The sequence below is a fragment of the Callorhinchus milii genome, unplaced genomic scaffold (genome assembly GCF_018977255.1).
Source record: "Callorhinchus milii isolate IMCB2004 unplaced genomic scaffold, IMCB_Cmil_1.0 Scaffold6, whole genome shotgun sequence".
In the NCBI taxonomy this organism is placed as follows: Eukaryota; Metazoa; Chordata; class Chondrichthyes; order Chimaeriformes; family Callorhinchidae; genus Callorhinchus; species Callorhinchus milii.
Window position 1 is genome coordinate 2,509,364 of NW_024704747.1, and position 20,906 is coordinate 2,530,269.

Here is a 20,906-nt window from a genome sequence, read left to right on the forward strand (position 1 = left end):
CTTACCCCCCCCACCCCTTCAATCGCAGGCCGTGTCCTCTGGTTCCACTGTTCAGTACGAGATAAAACACCTTATCTTGGTCCACAGTATCTCGGTCTACATTCCCTTCAGAATCTTAAACACTATAATCATATCGCCCCTCACCCTTCTCTTCTCCAGTCTGAACAGTTTATTTCTCCCCCAAAAATATACAGTCAATAGACTTGACATTATATCTTGTGAATCTTATATATTGTTTATAATATTAATATGATTTTTTATTGAAAAAATGCCACTTTTCTAGACTGAGGTGGATAGATGTTTGTTAGGTCAGGATATCAAGGGATATGGGGCAGATGGGGGTATTTGGAGTTGAGGTACAGATCAGCCATGATCTTATAGAATGGTGGAACAGGTTCGAGGGGCTGAATGGCCTCCTCCTGTTCCTATGTTACTATAAGTAGGCGTTTTGAGACGTCTCAACATCGTGACAAGGAGCTATAACAAATACAAGGATTATTATTAGTATTTAAAAATGGAAGCCCACAATAAAATAGGTCCCTGAGCTTTTTGCAACATTAATAAATCGCAGATTTTCAGATCACACTGGACAGAAGTCACGAGAGGCTGCAAGCCACGCAATTAATTCATAAACCACCTGTATTCACTCGTAAAACACAGTCACCGCACTTTACAGTACATCCTGTGAAGCGCACTGGGACTTCCTTTCCGATTAAAGATTCTGATTATTATTAATCAATTATTACTCATTATGAACCAGGGAGCAGTCGAGGCGTAGCAAGTAATCATCTGTGTAATTTGTTACACACCCTGTATTAAATCTCAATGCACTTTGCCACATTTCTGTAAAGTGACTGTGTGTTTCTAGACGAAGTCCAACAAACAGCCATGAAGTGAGTAACTGATCTTTTTTTTATCTGAAGGATTGTTGAGCGGGAGGGAAACTCCATACTCTTTTCGAGTAGAGCCATGGGATATTCATAGTCCAGCCGAACAGGCACAGAGTGGACCTCGGTTTAATGTCTCATCTGATGGTAATCTATATTTAGTATCGCGTCATCAAAACGTCTCAAAGCCCCTCACGTGGTGAGTGTGTTTTGTAGGCGAACAAGAGAGCCAACACATAACAACAACAACTTGCATTTACACAGCGGCCTTCACGCAGGGCAGGGTCACGGAACACTTAACAGTGGCGGAGCTTGACCCGGAGGGAGGGAGTGAGGGAGGAGGTGACTGTAATCACGGTCGAAAAGGAAGGTCTTCAGCCACGATTTAAAAGAGGAGAAGGAGGGGGCGAGGCGGAGGGATTGGGGTAAAGAGTTCCAAAGTTTTGGGGCGTAGTGGCTGAAACGCGACCTCCGATAGCGGAGCGAAGGGGACGAGGGACAAGCGGGGTGGGGAGAGCCGGTCAGAAAGATAGGGAGGTGTGTCAGGAGGTGTTTGAAGAGATGCACTGTCTCATTTCAAAATGTCTATTAACATTTCTCTTTGAGAAAAGTGTGTGGGATTCTTCTTTAAGTTGAACTTAACTCGGGCTCAAATAACGATTGGCGCGGTGGTGAACGACATAACAAGGGGCTCGAGTGAGCAGAGCACACGTGGAGCTAATCGGAATGAACTCAGTCCTTTGGAAGTCAGAAATTGGAAGTCCGAAACTTGGTGCATTTGTTTGATAAAGAAACATTACTTATTTCTATGTTTTTTCCTTTGCAAGGCTAAAGGGAGGTTCAAACTGTTGAGGTTGCTGTTTGGTGAAATAAATCAGGTAAATGCCACCACCTGGTGGAGGATAGCAGCAGCAAAGCATTATACTTATTATGTTTCTTATCTTTCTTATTCTTATGTCTATTAATAACTAGCTGTAACCCGCTGCAGCTAGACTTGCAACCAGCTTTATTTAATCGGCCTTCTCTCTTTCGTCTGGTGTTTTTAATCGTCCTTGAAAGGCTTGATCTTCACTTTGTAGGCATCTTTATCCCATCGCTACCTGTCTATTTCATTCAATCTCTCAGAGAAAGAAGCCAGGCTTCTTCACTCCACATAAATGTCCTGGTGTATTGACAGGACGCCTTCAATTGACACTGCTTTCCACACTCACAAAGACTGGTACCATATGGGTTAGTCTCACAAGTGAGAGACCTGGGTAGGATTCCCGTCAGGGCGAAACGTTGGGCAAGTTTCCTTTCTCCACACACCTCTGTGTACCTAACAATAAATACGAACCCAGTTGTCAAGTCGATCGGTGGGTCTCTTTTCCGGGAGGTCACAATCCCTTCAAAAAAAAATCGGTCACGCAATCCACAAAAAAAATCGGTCACTCAAAAAATGACCGCGCGCAATTGGCTGCCGCGTTTCGCCCACAAAATACACGGACCATTCACTTTACAGCATGTTCCGCGGAGGGCTTTGAGACGTCTCGAAGACGTGATGAGGCGCTGTATCAAATGCGAGGTTTATTCTGGAAGACAGCAGTATGGCTGATTACACAGTACGAACACCGGGTGGTTCTGTTGTAGGATTCCATCTCCAAGATTGATGATGTTAATCGCTTCAGTGTTACCGTGAGATCTCTACAGGTGATTTCGCGATTACTCCAACGCACTCTCTGGGGTGCCCCCAAGCCTTGGCTCTTGCCAACCTGCGCCTAATACTTTCCGGAATTAGGTAAGCGGGATGTGTCCCTCCAGGAAGAGAGAGAGAGAGGGAGAGAGTGCACTTTCCATTCCAACAATCTATCTCTGGGATTTCCATGCGTAGGGGGGGAACACATGGAAATCTCAATTTGGTTTGGAGGCTCTTAAGCAACGGCGATGGGTTTCCGCGGGCGTCAGACACCCCGACTGACCCCCCAAAATAATAATAATTCAGTAACCATTTTGAAATTCTCTCTCATAAGTTGAAATTAAGTCTGGTCCAATTGAGTTAGGTTGTCCATAAAGTACAGTCAACTCACTTTGCAGTATGTTCCGTGATGCGCTTTGAGACGTCTCGAAGACCTGATGAGGCGCTATAACAAATGCAATGATTATTATTATCATTATTCCTGTTCCGTACATTTACCGCTCACTTCACTGAAGTAGTGTTTCCGCAGATTTGTTCTGAATTTTTCAATCACAGTCCGTTTCCTCTGGTTCTACTGTTCAGTACGAGATAAAACTTATCATGGTCTACATTGGAAAATCAAGCAAACCAAGCATTTTTATAGATACAACACTGCTCAACTTCATAGATTCAATTGGCGAGTGGGATTTACCAAAGTTAATAGTGTGTGACTGCTCTGATGTTGGAATGAATATGTTAGGCAGGCGGAACCCAATTTACATATGTAAATGTTGTTAATTGGAGGGTTGACTTTCCTCATTACTCGTAAAAAACATGTTTCATCTTCATACGGGTGTGATATAAAGCGCTGGAACTGTGCGCCGAGGTTGTAACAATAATATTAACCCTTGCATTTGACATAGCGCCTAGCGCATCTTCGAGATGTCTCACAGCGCTTCGCAGACTATACTGTAGAGTGAATTGATGTATGTTTTGGATAGTGCAGATTTGAAATATATTAGGTTGTTTGATCAGCCGGGGTGTCCGACACACGCGGAAACCCATCACCATTGCTTAAGAGTCTCCAAACCAAGCTGAGAATTCAACACCTCCCACCCACACGTGGACATCCCAGCGATAGATTGTTGGAATTGCATACGCACTCTCTCTCTCTCCCTGGAGGGACACATCCTGCTTACGTAATTCCGGAAAGTATTAGGCGCAGGTTGGCAGGAGCCACGGCTTGGGGCGGGGAGCCGAGAGTGTGCGTTGGGGGGGGGGGGGGGGTAACTGCTGGGGTCTAATCAGCTAAAATCGCACAGCTTGCCATTGATACTGCTGTCTGGCCAGCTTTCCCGCTGCTTATATTATAGGGCTGATGGAGGGCTTATTATTGGTGTGCTGTTGAATAGAGCTCTGTTGTGCAGTGGGAGTCCTGCTCCGCACGTTGTTCGCTCTTTTGATCTCTTTGATGTCTCGCGACTGTTTTTTTTTTACCGTCCCACCCCACCTACCGCCAGACTAAACTCGTGTGTTTGGCTTTGAGAAATGATCTGTTCTTTTTTCCCCACTGGCAGTCAGAAACCTTAGGCAAGTTTGCCTACTCCACACGCCTGTTTACCTAGCAATAAGTAGGAATCACTTAAGTCAATTGGCGATCACTTTCCGGGGGTATTAATCCCTTAAAAATTAATTACAATAATTTGGTCACTCAATCCACGGCTGTTTGTGGGGACGGTGCTGTGCGCAATTGGCTGCCGTGTTTCGCCCACAAAATATACAGTCAATTCACTTTACAGTACGTTCTGTGAAGCGCTTTAAGACGTCTCAATAACATGATAAGGCGCTGTATCGAATGCAAGGGTTGTTATTATTATTGTTATTTTACAGTTTATTCTGTGAAACGCTTTGAGACGTCTCAATTATTATTATCATTATTATTAATATCCTCCCAACCTGAAAGGGGGCTTTTGGAAAGGTAAATTGTGGATGTTTGAGGTTGTGAATGAAGAAAGTAAGGCAAGGAAGCAAAGATGCATATATTTTGGTTTTGATCCTGTTCTTTTTTTCCTCTGGCAGCCGGGAAGGTGGACTGAAGAGACGTTAGCTGACAGCTGAGTGTTCGATTCGGTTCCGCCCGCTGAGCCTGGGTACTGCGACAACAACAAATTACATTTTGTACAGTGCCTTTCACGTCAGCAGGACGTCCCAAGGCGCTGGACAGTCAGGGATCTGCACCGGAGCTGGGGCTTGGGATCAAGAGAGGGATGGAGGGCAGGGAGGGTAGGGGTGGGAGGGTGACCGAAGGCACGGTCTGAAGACGGCCAAAATGTCCCGACATGTGGGGCTGATTGGTTGTCAGCCATTGTATCTCGCCTGCAACTGAACTGTCAGCGGGCCTTTTGAATCAGTGTGCAGACCCCTGCCGTGCAATTGCAGCACCATATGGTCTGTTAAACTGCCACTGGTTCCTCTCCAAGAGACCCACAGCTTGTCGACTGTGCGAGCGCCTGTTTTCCGGCGACGACGTGCCCACGGCTCCTCCACGCACGTTCGGTCATCGGGGGGGAATACGCCGACTGTCATTCCTAATCGCCAACCGCATCATCACCTTTTTGTGGAGCACTGTTGCTCAGTGGTTAGAGCACTCGCTTTGCAAGCGAGAGGACCTGGGTTCGATTCCCGTCAGGGCGAAACCTTGGGCAAATTTCCTTACTCCACACGCCTAATAATAATCCCTCAAGAAAAAAAAACAATAATAAATTGGTCACTTCTATCCAGAACTGTTTGTGGGACGCCTCTGCGCACAATTGGCTACTGCGTTTCGCCCATAAATATGCAGTCAATTCACTTTACGGTCCATTCTGTGAAGCGCTTTGAGACGTCGAGAAGACGTGAAAAACGCTATATCAAATGCGAGGATTCTTATTTTTGCTACAACTTTTTGGAGTTCCGCAGCGTAGTGGTTGGAGCGCTCGCCTCGCAAGCGATAGGACCTGGGTTCAAAACTTTCAAGGCAAGTTTCCTCACTCCACACGTCCTCTGTTTGCCCAGCAGTAAGTAGGAACCTGGTTGTCAGTCCAGGGTTATTAATCCCTCTTTCAAAAGAAAATTGTTCAGTGAATCCATGGCTTTTTTTTGGGACGCTGCTGTGAGCAATTGGCTGCCCACAACATATACAGTCGATCCACTTCAAAGTATATTCCGTGAAGCGCTTTGAGACGTCTCGATGAACTGATAAAGGCTCTGTATCAAATGCAAGGAAAAAAATTTCAAGCAGTCATGTTGTTGCTTGTACCACTGGATGGCACCATAACAGAGGCTGTGTTGCAAACCCTTGGATTTACTCATTGAAAAAAAATGCAAAATAATATAATATGACAATGATCACTTTTGCCATCGATCAGATTAGTGAACAGAACATAAAAATGTCTCAAAGCGCTTTACCTGGAATTATTGTCAAGCATAGGGACTGTATTTGTGTTCAAATTAAGCTTCCAATTTGGACACAGCAAATGAGCGATTTATAATAATAGTAGTAATTATTATTAATAATAATAATCGTCGGAATAAGATAAATAGCGCCTTATCATCACGTCTTCGAGACGTCTCAAAGCGCTTCACGGAAAATACTGTGACGCGAATGGACTCCATACGCTGTGCGCAATTGGCTGCCGCGTTCGCCCACATATATACAGTCAATTCACTTTGCAGTGTGTTCTGTGAAGCGCTTTGGGACGTCCTCCCGACGTGAAAAGCGCTATATCAAATGCAAGGATTATTATTATTATTATTATTATTATTTTGTGGGTGAAATTTATCTGGGGGATTGTCGGTCGCGGACCTGGGAGAAACTCCCTTCTCTTTTTAAACAGTTTTGCGAGTACTATCTTTGCTGCCCAACTGAAGAATGGGCAGAGATAATCGATGATAAATATGGGATCATCGGTGAAATACGGATGAGGACGCGAGGAGGGTGGCCGGCCCAGCGGAATTAGCCCGAACTGCTGTCATGGCATCTGATTGCTGTTTGGGAGGAGTTGCTGGTGCGGCTCAGCTGACGCATTTGCCAACGTAAGCGGCCGGTTACTCATGACAAGTACAATACGATACGAAATTGCATTCGCAAAGCGCCCTTTCGCGTCGGGAGGGTGTCCCAAGGCGCTGGACAGTCAGGGGTTGACCTGTATCCATGACCATGACTTGCATCGGGGGACTGCATCAGCCCCCGATGCGGAGTCGAACCGTTGGGGGCAAGTTTCCTTACTCCACAAGGGCCTCCGTTTGCCTCCTTGCTGCTCGGCAAACCGCGGCCGCAGCAACAAAACCACCGGCCCAGAGCGCCTTTCGCGCCGGGCGGACGGTCCGAGGCGCCGGTCGGACGGAATTTCGGACCCGAGCTGAGGGTCGGGGCGGGGCGGGGGGCAGGGGTGTGTGTGTGTGTGGGTGGGTGGGGGGGAGGGAGGGAGGGAAGCAGGGAGATCGAAAGCACGGCCGAAGAGGAGGGTCTTGAAGGTGGGGATGGAGGAGATAATAATAATAGTAGTAATAACAGAGGTGTGTGTGTGTGGGGGGGGTAAGGAAACCGGTCAAACCGGGGTCCTCTTGGCTTGCGCCGCGGGGGCGCTCTGACCCCAATAATGCAATAATAATAATAATAATGTAAGGATTATTTGCCGCTGTTAGTAAATTCATCGAATGCAAGAATTGCTATTATTATGATGACGACGATGACGATAACAATGGTCTCGTGTCTGATGGCGCCGGCACGTGCGCACCACTTCGATGGGGGGTGCGGTCGCACGCGGCAAAAAAAAGCAAACCCACTCTCCAGTCCCCTCCCTCCCCCACGTGCCTTAAAAGTTTACAACACTTATATTCTTCCAACACCTTCACAATTGTCCCTCTCCTTCACAAGATGGCGCCCGTTGGGAATCACGTGGCGACGCTGCCGCTCAGGCTCCCCTTTACAAAGATGGCGCCCGTTGGGGGGGTGGTGGCGGGGGTGGTGGTGGGAAGGATCACGTGGTGCGGTCGACTCTACCCTCCCCTTAACTCGGGCTGCTGCTTTCCTTTACAAAGATGGCGTCTGCTTCAAGGGGGGGGGGAGGTGAATGGAGTCACGTGGCTCTGCCGCTGTGACGCCGCTCCCCTTTACAAAGATGGACGCCTGCTGCTGCGGCTGACTGAAGTTCATCTTTCCAAAGATGGCCACTGTCGGTGGGATGAGGCGGGTGTCGGTTGAAATCACGTGACCCCACCGCTGTGACGTTGCTCACCTGTACAAAGATGGCGCCCGCTCCGGGGAGGAGTCACGCGGCGGCGCTCTGGCTGGGTTGGCTGGCGCTCTCCTTTACAAAGATGGTGGGTGGAGTCATCTGACGTTGTCGCTGGCTCGCTCGCTCGAGTGGGCAGGGGCTGCAGTTGGGCGCGCGCAGGCGCAGATTGGGCCGGGCTGGACTGGACGCTCGCGCTGTGGCCGTTGGGTTTCGAAAAGCTGTTCGTCGTTCGGCCGAGAACCGAAGCCGCCGCCGGTTCTGAAAGGAGGCCCCGCGCGACTCCCCCCTCCCCCCCACCCCAAACACCCACCCCCTCCCCACTCTCCCCCCCCCTCCCACCTCCCACACACACACACACACACAGCCCCGGCCCGGGAGCCATGATGTGAAGGGGCACCATCTCAGCTGCGAGAACGGAGTGGGAGACGATATCAACCAGGTACCCGACACAGTCAGTCAGTCAGTCACAGAGAGAGCCGCCGCCACCTCCTCCTCCTCCTGCCACAGGGTCCTCCACTCCCCCCCTTCCTCTCTCCGCCCCCCTTCCTCTCTCCCCCCCCCCCCCCCCTTCATCTCTCCCCCGGGAGCCGGACTCCGGCCTCGGCTGCCAAACCAACAACAGCCGGCCAACGGCACAGGCGGCTGGTATGGGGGTCTGAGGAAATGGGGGATCCCTGGGAGTTGTGAGGATATGGGGGTCTCTGGGGCCGTGAGGGTATGGGGGGTCACTGGGGCTGTGAGGGTATGGGGGGGTCCTGCGTGGGATGCTCCTGTGAGGGTATGGGGGGTCACTGGGGCTGTGAGGATATGGGGGTCTCTGGGGCCGTGAGGGTATGGGGGGTCTCTGGGGCTGTGAGGGTATGGGGGTTCGGGCTGTGAGGGTATGGGGGGGTCACTGGGCTGTGAGGGTATGGGGGGTTACTGGGGCTGTGAGGGTATGGGGGGTTACTGGGGCTGTGAGGGTATGGAGGGGCTCTGGAGCTGTGAGGGTATGGGGGTGTCACTGGAGCTGTGAGGGTATGGGGGTGTCTCGGGCTGTGAGGGTATGGGGGGTCACTGGGGCTGTGAGGGTATGGGGGGGGGGGGGTATGGGGGCTGTGAGGGTATGGGGGGGTCTCTGGGCTGTGAGGGTATGGGGGGGTCACTGGGGCTGTGAGGGTATGGGGGGGGTCTCTGGGGCTGTGAGGGTATGGGGGGTCTCTGGAGCTGTGAGGGTATGGGGGTGTCTCGGGCTGTGAGGGTATGGGGGGGTCACTGGGGCTGTGTGGGTATGGGGGGTCACTGGGGTTGTGAGGGTATGGGGGGTCACTGGGGCTGTGAGGGTATGGGGGGGTCACTGGGGCTGTGAGGGTATGGGGGGGTCACTGGGGCTGTGAGGGTATGGGGGGGTCACTGGGGCTGTGAGGGTATGGGGGGGTCTCGGGCTGTGAGGGTATGGGGGGGTCACTGGGGCTGTGAGGGTATGGGGGGGTCACTGGGGCTGTGAGGGTATGGGGGGGTCACTGGGGCTGTGAGGGTATGGGGGGTCTCTGGGCTGTGTATTTTGTGTATCTTGACTGGTATTTTGGCATGTGATACTTTGTGGGATTGGGAGTGGTGGGGGGAGTCTCACTGGGACTGTGTAGATGTGGGAGTCTTGGTGGGGCTGTGCGGATATGGAGGGTTTCATTTGGACTGTGGGAAATGGTAGGGGTGGGGGTTCCCACTGGGGATAATAATACTAATCTTTGCATTCGATATAGCGCTTTATTACAACAATTAAGATGTCTCAAAGCGCTTCACAGAATATATTGGAAAGTGAATTGACTATTTTGTGGGGATCGGGGAGTCTCGTCCTGACTGTGGAGGTGAGAGAGGATACGGCTTCAGATTGGATTTTGGAATGGGGTCCTCGAGCTTTGGGAGAAGGGAAGGAATCTTACCCAGTGTGTGTGTGTGTGTGTGTGTGTTTTGGTTTCTCAGGCTGCTGGGGAGATTTTTTGAATTTGAGTCCCAGGCTGGAGTTTGGGGTCTTGGATAGGGAATGGAGAGTGGGTGCAGTCAAAGTTTGTAAACACAATAGTAATAAATAATAATCCTAGCATTTTGCATGATGCTTTCACGTTGTTGAAGCATCTCAAAGAGTTTCACAGGATACACCTGTGTACTTTATGAGCGAAAGCATTATGTCTAAGGCAGCATCTTCGAGTATGGGTATTGGGTCAATAATAATAATAATCCTTGCATTTGATATAGCGCTTTTCATGTTTTCTAGACGTCTTAAAGCACTTCTTAGAATACACTGTGAAGTGAATTGACTATATTTGTGGGCAAAACACGGCAGCCAATTGCGCACAGCAGCATCCCACAAACAGTCATGGATTGAAGTGACCAATTTATTTTTTTTCTTGAGGGATTATTATCAAGCATGTGGAGTAAGGAAACTTGCCCATGGTTTCACCCTGCTGGGAACCCGGTCTCTCACGTTCGAAACGAGTGCTCTAACCACTGAGCTACAGGACTCCAGAAGAACAGTAGTATCCAAGATCTGCAGATGGAACAATGTTTTGGGGTTTATGTTTTGTGGGTGGGGGTTGGACTGCAATGTCTGCAAAGAATTTCGGTCACTTGCTGTGCCTGCAGGATTTTATTTGGTGGTTTGAAACTGCTGGAACTTGGCGAATGCATGTGAGAGAGGGATGCATTTCATTAAGTAAATGAAAGGGTTAATGGTGTGTTGTGAAAATAATGTCTTAGAACTAGCAAAGGCTCCCAAAAAGGATGTGTGTGTGTGTCTGTGTGTGTTGTATACCAGCAGTGACATTCATGGAAAGAATAATAGATTGTGAATTCAGGGTAAAGGGATTTAAATCACAAAAAGTGAACCAGACGGTGATATTAATCACAGCTGAGCTTTGATCAGGAGAGTGTGGAATAAGCTCCAAATGTGTTTTTACAATAAATATTGAAATATTTTTGGCATGATATAATGTACGAACACTGATGGGAAACTGTAAAATTGTGAATTCAAGCGACACTTTGGTGCTGCCAATAAGAGAGAAAAGATGGTGCAGTAAGAAAAAAAGCTGCAGAGAGCTACAGAGTCTGTAGTTAATATGTAACATTGAAGAATACTGGGCAACAAGACAAATTGTACAGGAATGAGAGATTAATGATATTGGCAACAAGAACGGAAAAGGACTGGGAACAAAACAAATTATTGCAATGATAAAAGGGGGCCGTGGGTATTGGGATGGAGCTTGAAATCAGTTCAGATGGGATAATTGAGCATGTTAGTGATGTCATTGAAGTGGGAAACATGCCGGGAGAATTCTGGAATGGATGAATGAGAGAGAGAGGTGATGCACTGGCCCTATCAGCAGCAGGGATAATGGTGCAGCAGTCGACGCAGAGTACGAAGCTGGAAATGAGTGTGTAATTTTTGACAACAGGAAAGGCTCTGGCATAAAGCAGAATGGAGACACTGTGTTTCACTGTGTAAGAATACAAGGATGATGCTGACTGCAGCCGTGCAAAGGTGTGTAGCGGAGATTAATATGGGCTGTTTGAATGAGAGCGGGAGACGCTGGTAGAAATTGAAGCTGTGGGTGTACAACTAGTCCCAGATGGGGGAAATGCTACAATAGGAGCCATGCAGGAAAGGGAGATGTAATGGGAGGGAAGCTTGTGTCTGGAGGTCAGTATGGGGAGCCAAAGTGTGTGTGCCCGCAGAATAGGCAGGGGAAATTAAAAATGTTTGGGTTGGAGTTGGGTGGGAGCTGAATCAAGAATATTGGTGCAGTGAGAATGTGCAGAGGAGGGATTGAAGCAAAGTAAACTATGGAAGTGCTCTGTGTTTGTTTGTGCAAGAAGGATCTTTAATTGACTGCAGTACAGAAGGGACACGCGGAATTGAAACCGTGAATGAAAGACAGAAGAGAGCTGGCGTTTCTAAATGGAAAACTGCAGGTAGATAAGTGAACTGCAAGCTAGTGAGAGTTAAAAGCAGCAACATTCTGATTATAGTGATTTGCAAGTGGAGGGCAGAGATTCTAATAGCAGGGGGTGCTAATTGTATTTTTCACATTGAGCTTCTTCTGATATTCCTGATGGAATGCAATAATACGCAGCAGAGATGTAGGGGCAAGGAATTGAATTGAGAGGTAATTCGAGAAAATGGAGATTAGTAGAAAGTGGATGTGTGTGTCTGTCTGGAGGGGAAACGTGCTCGTGCAAATGATGTTAGTACAGTGGATATGGGGCAAGCAGGATTATGTAGTAACAGCTAATTGTGACAGGATATTCTTAATAACAGCAAACATTATTATAATAATGTAATAGTAATATTAAGCTAGTTATTATTAACATCAAAGATGGGGAAGAAATAATGATAGGATGCTGGGAAGAATACTATCGTTCTCTTTAGAAAAATGAATATTTTATTCTCACCAAAGGGGATGAAGAGATTATAAACTGTTGTGTTTTTTAATAGGTGAACCGGTCTAAAAATGGTCCTGTGTAAAAAAAATGTATTAGTACTTCCTGATTCAAAATTGGTAAAAATTCCAGATTAATTGATATGTGAATGATTTTGTCCCCTCCCCTGAAAAAAGACAGGAAGCTGAAGGGGAAGTATAATTCCTGCTTCGTATGACCGTGATAGTCATGGTTGAAGTGACTGACCAGTGAATGTCTGAATATGTAATGCTGCTCATCGCGTTGTACTCAGAATTCTGAAAGGGTTGGAGTGTAAATAGTGTAAAATTATTTCTATATTGTGACATCTAACAGGAGCGCTTCAATTCAAAACTGCTGCTTGATGCATTAGGGTAAGGTTAGAATACTATTAAGAGTTATTCTAAATTATACTATTATAAATAATAATAAATTGGTCACTCAATCTATGACTGCTGTGTGCATTTGGCTGCCGCGTTTCGCCCACAAAATGCAAAGTCAATCCACTTTTCAGTATATTCTGTGAAGCGCCCTGAGACGCTACCCTGCATGGAGGGCGCTACGTAAGTACACGTTGTTGTCTCAAAGACGTGTTAAGCAGCTATATCAAATGCAAGGATTATTGTCATCAGGTTGTGGCTCATGTTACTGTAAAATCTGTTTAAATTCAGTCAATTGTGAGATTAAAATGGGTAAAATACTTATAAAAGGGTTTGGGGAAAGAACAGTGAAATAGGAGTAGAATAGGTGGTTCCAATGGGGAAGGTGACATTGCAAAGCCATGATGAGCAAAATGGCCTCCCTCTGTGCTGAAATGTCTTGATTCTGTGAAACCTCTGCCAATAAATGTGATTTATGACTTTTCCTTTAGAATTCCTGTTACTTCTTTTACGTTCTTCCTCTTCCAACCACCCCGCGCTAAACAGATTTGTGTGACTTATATTCTAGTGGAAAGAGAACTGAAACAATAGTTGATAGCAACAGTTCTGGTGGATAGAAATTTACAGCTAAGAAGCCATTTGGTCAATCCTGTTGGGCGGGAATGCTCATCGTGAATATTGCAAAGTGCACCGGGGAAGAATGGGATAATATTTGATTATATCCACATTGTCCTTTCACTTCTAAGACCAAAGCAAAAATGATGGCAGTGAAGGTCTTCCCTATGTGAAATGTGTCTCAACCCAACTCCAGCAGAGTATGTTCTGCAAAATTGTCTACAAAGTGGCTTCTAAGACAGAGATTGACATTTGTAGATGCCTGTGAAAAGGCTGCCTATATTGAGTTGGAGCTGTTGCAACATTTGGGGGACGGGAAAGAGTTCACAAGTTGCTTCTTGTGCAAAATATCCAGTTGAACATTCATTGAGTGCGACATTCCAGTTCCTTAGGTGGAAAAGTGGGAAAAATTCACACTGCTGCAGTTTCAGAGATCTGTAGACTTTCCAGGGTGAATGAATACTGATGCTCAAATTGTGACAATTTTGTGCTAGTGCAAACCGATGCCAAAAGCACTGAATGCGGTTACGGGATGAAGCGTTGACTATTCATGTGGATTAGGAAACGATCTGGGACCCGGTTGTCCAAATATTGAAGCATTAGTGATGACGACAACATGTGCAAGGACAAATGGGATGTTGGGTGTGTATGCCGAAGTATGTTGAGATGATGTTTGTGTGCAGTAGCCATATTTGTGGTACATTATGGCACTGTACTTGAGAAAAGAGAGACTGGCTCCAGAAAACGTTTCTAAAATTGTTCTGTTTCCTGGTCACAACACCGGTGCTGGGTATTCTTGAGGGATGAGATCAGATGATCTTGAAGGGCTGCCTTCATCCAAACTGATCTTGTGAAGTGAAATAACTTGAGCCTGTTTCCATTCAGAGTGGGAGGTGGCATCCAAATATCTTAAGTATTGAGTTGAATTGATAAGGTGGATAGTTTCTGTTTGCAGAACGTACCAAAGACCATAATAAGAGGCTTGGAAAAGCCACACGGAATACCTGAGGATCAACTATTCATGTTCCAGAGTTACCTTGGGAAATAGGTTGTAACCTAACTTGGGAAATAGACCAACTTAATTTGTTTGAATGGAATTCAACAGATTCCAATTCACCTGGGAGTAGAAAAATAATTGTCTGTGACACAGATTAGTCCCTAAAAGAGTACCTGAACAATGAGATAAATTGATTGCCCTGTCTTCATTATGATTTGTCTCTCTTCATTACTACTGTATTTGTAACAATCACACTGGGAAATCCCTGAATATTATTCTGTGATCCTATTTAGTTGGTTAGTGACAATATGAATGTGCCATGTATAATATCCCTGCTTTTTAAAGGGGTTTTAAAGGAAGAACGTCAAACACATTTAATTTGAATGGGGAGAACGGAAAGATTAAGGGTATTAAGTTTAGGCGATGACACTGCTGGCCTTTAAGACCAGTTTCAGTCCACTTCACAACAGAACATATATTATACTTTTCCACGCACCATATTGTGCCATTTTTATGCAGTGAGTGTATTGACATGGTTCTGTGCTTGATGAAATGTAAAAGCAGTATGTGACTGTATGTGAGAAATTAGATTGTGAGATGTGTACCTTGTGGATTTGTAATAGTTGATATTCTCGATTATTTTGCATCGTTTTGTGGAATTCAGTGGGAGTTTTATCACCACAACCACAGCATCTTTTGTGGGTGTGAATCACTGACATAAAAGGAATTGTAAGATGAGCTGCTGGGTTGTTACATTTGCATCCGTGAGATTATGATGTGGCGGAATGGAGCAAAGTAAAATGTTGAGGCAAAATGTCACAAAATGTCTCACGGCACTTCACAGGATTTATTGTAAAGTGACTGTATATTTGTGGGTGATGCGGCAGCCAATTTCACAACAATGTCCCACGAACAACCATGAAGTGAATCGCCAGTTTTACCGAGGAGATTGTTTAACATCTCAACTGGAGGACAGCACCTCCAATACTGCATAGGAGTGATAGTCTAGGCTGCGTCTCAAAGTCCTGATGTGGGGTGCTGATATTGTCAGATTTAATGGGAGCAATAGAAGAACAATTGTTTTTTTTTACATATTGTGATTGCTCCCCTCCCCGACAAAGTTCATTAACTGTTAAATTGCTACTTGTGGAATTTGTTAAAAAAAATTAAATCTGTATGCGCAGATAGTTGTTTGTGTTCTGCCGAAGTGTTTTATAATTTACCCTACTAAGTGAGGCAGCGCGGTCTTATGGTGAGAGTGACCTAGAATAGTTTTTTTTGTAGTTTTATCAATTTGATAGAAGTTCCTTGTAAGATCAAACAAGTGTATCAACTTGCAGCTCTATATTTTACTGCAATGACTGACCAGAAGTGGGCCATATTGAATGACGTAGGGATAATAGATTCCATGTCTGAGTATGAACGAAAACTTGCTTAGAAAATCTGAGTTCCCTCACAAAATTGTTACAGACCTCACTCTTAGCTTGGATTGAATTGGTGTTAGAACCAAGACATTTTAAACTCTGGTCATAAATCATTTCCCAACGAATGAGTTGTATGAAAATGGGTCCCAGTCCTCAGCCAGTGTTATTTCTGCAACCAACTGCCAAGAGAGTAACTGGTAAAGTGAATGAATATTCTCTACGACTCATTTAATAAACACGTTTATCAGAAACTGTGACCAGCCAAGGTATGCAATTTATTCCCAGCCAAGGCATACCAAAAATTAGATTCCAATATGTTTTAGTGTTTCGTGTCCATATTAATGGAGTCCTCCCGATGTGAAAGGGCACTGTACAAATGTAATTTTGTATCTTTGTATTAAACTTTTTCCCATTGAAATAGTACAATTATGCTTAGTGCATTATACATTTGACTTGTAACTTCCCAAAGGATTGTTTGATCTGAATGCTCCAAGATGAATAAAAAACTTTCGCTAGGAGAATCTATCATCATTAATGAAGTAATAAACCATTACTTTGCGATTATTAATAACATTGGACTCATTCCATAGCTTGTGTGGTATTTGTGGGGCTGTGAAATCCCTAATCGTTTATCACTTCTGCAAGCACTGTACACACTTGTATTGTGTAAGTAGGTAAAGCCTCTTTGTCAGAGTCTGGTGTTAATGGGATGCCTTGATCTTTTCTAAAATGTGCTTAATTTTGAAAGAAAAATGGATGTGCAAGCTTAAGATAAATAGAGGTGTAAAATTGGAAAAGCAACATTAGTTGGAGAACAAGACTGTTTTCTTATTCTTACCTTTGAAACTAGGGTTGGTGGAAATCGATAAAAATCAGTAACTTATTTTCAGTTTTTGCAATGTTCCAGTATTCGATGAATAGATTCCCCGTTGATTTAAAAAAAACTGCAAAAATACCCAGCTTCTGCATCGTGATAAACCTTACTTCCTGTGTGTATGTGCAGCATTCAGAATGTGATGTTTATGGAGCCCTGGTCATTTTTGTGATTGAAAACTTTGGTTAAAAAATTAAAAATAAACATTGGTTTAATCTTTTGAAAATGAGAAAAATAAAAATTAATTTGCACCAATGATACTTATAACATGGTTACTACCCTATTAGAGTATCCACATGTTGAGTCTGCTCTGAAGTAAAGATTTTATTGCCACTTAATCTGCTCAGCTTTTTTTAAAAAAATTCATATACAAAATTAGTCACTTGAGCAAAAAATTTGTTCGCTCCTTGGCTCAGCACTGACATATCTTACCGTTCAGGCTTTGGTAGCTGTTCTGAGAGTCCACTTAACTATTTATAAATAGAATAATCAATGGGAACCGACGATCCATGAGCTTCCCTTCCACATCTGTTCACTTGAAGGGAAGAATAATTGTCGACAGTGGGTGTCATAACAGAGAGCCGCCAATAGTCAGTGGGCTGAGTACTGACTGTATTGTGTTATTGATGTATAATCACATCTTTAATGAAGGTTAACAAATATAATGTACTATCCGCAACTTGAGTGATCTGTGATGGACCACTAGGGTGTATTATAAATAGGAAATCTCTTGTCCGCATGAGTTATTAGCTTCCTAAGATCCACTTGAATAATCTTTTCTGAACCTTCACTTTGATTACTGCTTTTTGTCAGTCGAAATCATCTGTTCTGTTCCCCTTCCATTCTGAACTTCCATATTTTTCCATTGGAGCAGAAATATGGTAGCTTTTCTATCTTCCAGGCAAACATTTAGCTTTTACAACCTGTTTATCTGTTTGTCTTGTCTTTTGGATCTTTGTCACACAGGTTAAGGATATGCTTATATCTCCAAATCTTTATTGATGAGTCAGACAGTTTGTCAACCAAAAATAGTGCATTGGATTATTGCGTGTTCTCAGAGAGAATTCACTCTCCTCTTTCCTCCTCCCACTCCAAAATACTTTATAGAAATATTGTTGAGGATGCAGGGTTGAAGGGCAACACAAAGACACTAACATCCAGATGGACCACAGTGGCCTTTAATAGTTCTGTACATTCCTATGTTCGTATGATTGATCTGTACTGAAGAATTATGTTTCATGTTTCTGCCCTTCCAAAGCTGTCTGCCTTTATTCAAGATCTAAAATCTGTGTACTAGGATCAAACTTTTTTTCTAGTTAACTGGTTGGAATGCAGAAGAAAACGCCTGGTGGTGTTTTGAAAGTCATCAGCAGCGTCCTGTAAATCCCTAGTGTTTGATTTTATAAAAATGGAATGGAAGATGCTTAATCCCTCCAGTTCCCAGTGGATGAATCTACAGATTCATACTGGGAGGCAAATATCTGTGCATTCACTGTCAAGTTAGATTTCTAAAGGGCACTCCTTCATGTCAGACTTTTAATTTTGAAATTTGTTGAAAAAAATCTTAAACTTCAGATTGTTGTGATTCTTAACTCCTACACATAGCTATCACCAAGAATTTGGAATTTAACCACTGCATTATTTTTTAGTAAAATGAACTAGTCTCTTTGTTCAGTCAATCACAATTCAAGTTGTGATTTGTTCAGTTTGATTGCCATTTTTTGCCTTGAATTGATATAGGTATCGTCTCGTCCAGAGTGCTGAGTCCCAATGTAAATGCCGTTGCACTGCAGGGCAGAAAGAGAGGAATGGTACAGTAAATGAAGGGTGAATAGTGGTTGCACTGCTATTTTTAGGTGCTGCTATTTAGATGCTTGATTCATAACCCTTTGCAATAGTTAACCATAGGCTTACAACAGAAACCACAAACGAGCTAGTAAGTGTCATGTCTCATCATTGCTAATGTACTCGGCTTTAATATGTTCCATCGACTCACTTTTGTAACACCGCAATGAATTGTGTGATCTTCAAGAATCTGAGTTGAGGGCATTAAGAAATAAATTGTGTCAGTCTACCTCTGTTGGTAGCACTCGCTCCTCTGAGTTAGAGGTTGTGAGCTCAAGTTCCATGTCTGGACTCTGAATTCATAGTCTCTTGTTGACACTCCAATCCAGTGCTGGGGGCTATTTAAAAAGAGGTCTCTCTCGTCTGCCTGTTCAGATGGACAGTAAAAATACCATGATACTGTTCAAAAAGAGAAGATAGTTTTTTTCTAGGGGTCCTGGCCAACAATCCCCCAACTAAAATTTGGTCACTCACCTCATGGTTATTCATGAGACATCGTTGCAGGACAATTGGCTGTTGCATTCGCCTACAAAATAGTCACTGCACTTTACAATATATTCTGTGAAGTGTTTCTCGACATGAAAGGTGCTTTATCAAATTTAAGGATTTTTATAAAATTTACATGGAAGTCACAGGTTGACGTTTTTGAAGAGCAAAAAACTACCCCTTTTGGTATTAATGTGTTCATTTTTTAACGTTATTTCAATGTTGGGGACTGGATGGCACAATGGCTTATCACAGACCTTTGACTACTTGGCCCTGGGTTCTAATCTGTACCAGATTGGTAATAGAAGTGTCTTTTTATTGACTGTGAGTGTCCTGTATGAAATGACTTTGGGCAGTCTAATGAAGTTCCTAGTGGATTCAGGTCAAGGACACAAACCTACCTTTAATTGCCCCTGACTTAGCGTCTTGCTTAGAGACCGTCAGGACAGCTGTTGTGGAAAATGAAGTTTCGATTAAGGCATGTTTTGGGAGTATAGCAGAATATCAAATTTAAGGTGTGTATATATAAATCAGTGCCGATGGCAGTGGCTTCCCAAACACAGATAACCTTAATTTAACAGACAAAATTTTTTTAATGATTTTTTCAAAAATGTTTATAAGTGTTAGTTGAACTTCCTGCAGCTTAAATTGATGTTAGTGGTGCTGCAGCTAAAAGATGATGCTGATTTAAAGTAAAAAAAATTGCCAGACTACCAACATGACACAGTGTATAAAAATATACAGTACTTGCAAATAAACCTGCTTCTTCCATTTCTTTGCTGTTGATACCCTATTCCATCCAACATCAACATTAGTGAACATGTTGATATTGGATTGACTTAGGTGTCAACAACAAACGACAACAAAATGTCTTTCATGTCGACAGGACATTCCAAGGTTTGGCTCAACCCAGTGTCGGCCCGGCTGAGCACTTCACTCAATGCTGCTGAGTCAGAAGGTTGTGGGTTCCAGCCGTATGTCAGGAATTTGAGTTCATAGAATTACATGGAACAGTACAACATAGAAACAGGCCATTCGGTCCAACTAGTCTGTGTCAGTGTCTATATTCCACGTGAGCCTCCACATTCTTGTTGAAGTGATTAGACTGCATCAAATTCTGGAAGTGTACGGGGGAAAGGGCAGGCAAATGGGGACTGAAAGGTTTTCTCTTTAAAAGACCCAACACAAACGATGGGCCGAATGGTTTTTGAGAAGTTTTGAGCCTGCTTTAGGATGTGAAGTTGTTAATTGTACAAAAGGTTGCATAACATGCATTCTTTTAGCATGTGTACTTTTCTCCACTGTTGTAACTACTTTGAACATGCTCCTACTCTTTGGCCTCTTCTGAAAGTCTTTGATTTTTTTTCTTCGGCTGATGATCTATGGTTTAGAAGGATATTGACTGGGAAGAGGGGTGAGGATGGGAGGATCACAACCAAAACCAAGCTAAACTCCTGTCCCGATTGAGAGGTATGTCAGTGGAAACTCACGTTGAGGTTTACTGAGTAAAACAAAAACTACTGTAGAGGTTTTTGCTGGGGGACCCTGAAGATTGAACTTGTCGGAACATAACAAATGTCACTGGCAGCATCTTTTTTATATATAAAAAAACTCAACTCCACACTATGTAATACAGTAAATAACAAGACAGTTTTGTAAATGAAACTCCAGGCAGATTTTACTGGCTACAACATATTTGTGTCAAGAAACTGATCAGATTTATTGGGCCACTGCATCTTCTCAAAATTATAGTGGTTTAAACTATAGGAGGTACAAACATGTTTTTTTAATTGCAGGGCAGAGAGCTGGAACTTTTTGCACAAGCTCACCACCGTTGCATGATTTTACAACTCCTGGACAAGTTTAAATTGGAAAATAGCGGCCATTACCCATCATACAATGTGTGGGGGATGGGTGTGAAGCCATTATATGAAGGGTATGTCGTCAGTACCCAGTTTTACCAATCCTGCCTCTAAGATCGAGGGGAAATAAAGGCAAATATGGGAAATCTCAAATAAAATGGCAAATTCT

The 20,906-nt window shown here is 44.2% G+C and overlaps 1 protein-coding gene across 3 annotated transcripts in view; it reads left to right on the forward strand.

The window, feature by feature from the left end:
* The first annotated feature begins 8,160 nt into the window (after positions 1–8,160).
* The window catches only part of ptpn4a (protein tyrosine phosphatase non-receptor type 4a), a 115,534-nt gene continuing 102,788 nt past the window's right edge, over positions 8,161–20,906 (forward strand). For all 3 annotated transcript variants that reach the window (XM_042336022.1, XM_042336024.1, XM_042336023.1), the window contains exon 1: positions 8,161–8,259. The gene's annotated coding sequence lies outside the window, so the exon portion shown is untranslated. The remainder of the gene's footprint in view (positions 8,260–20,906) is intronic.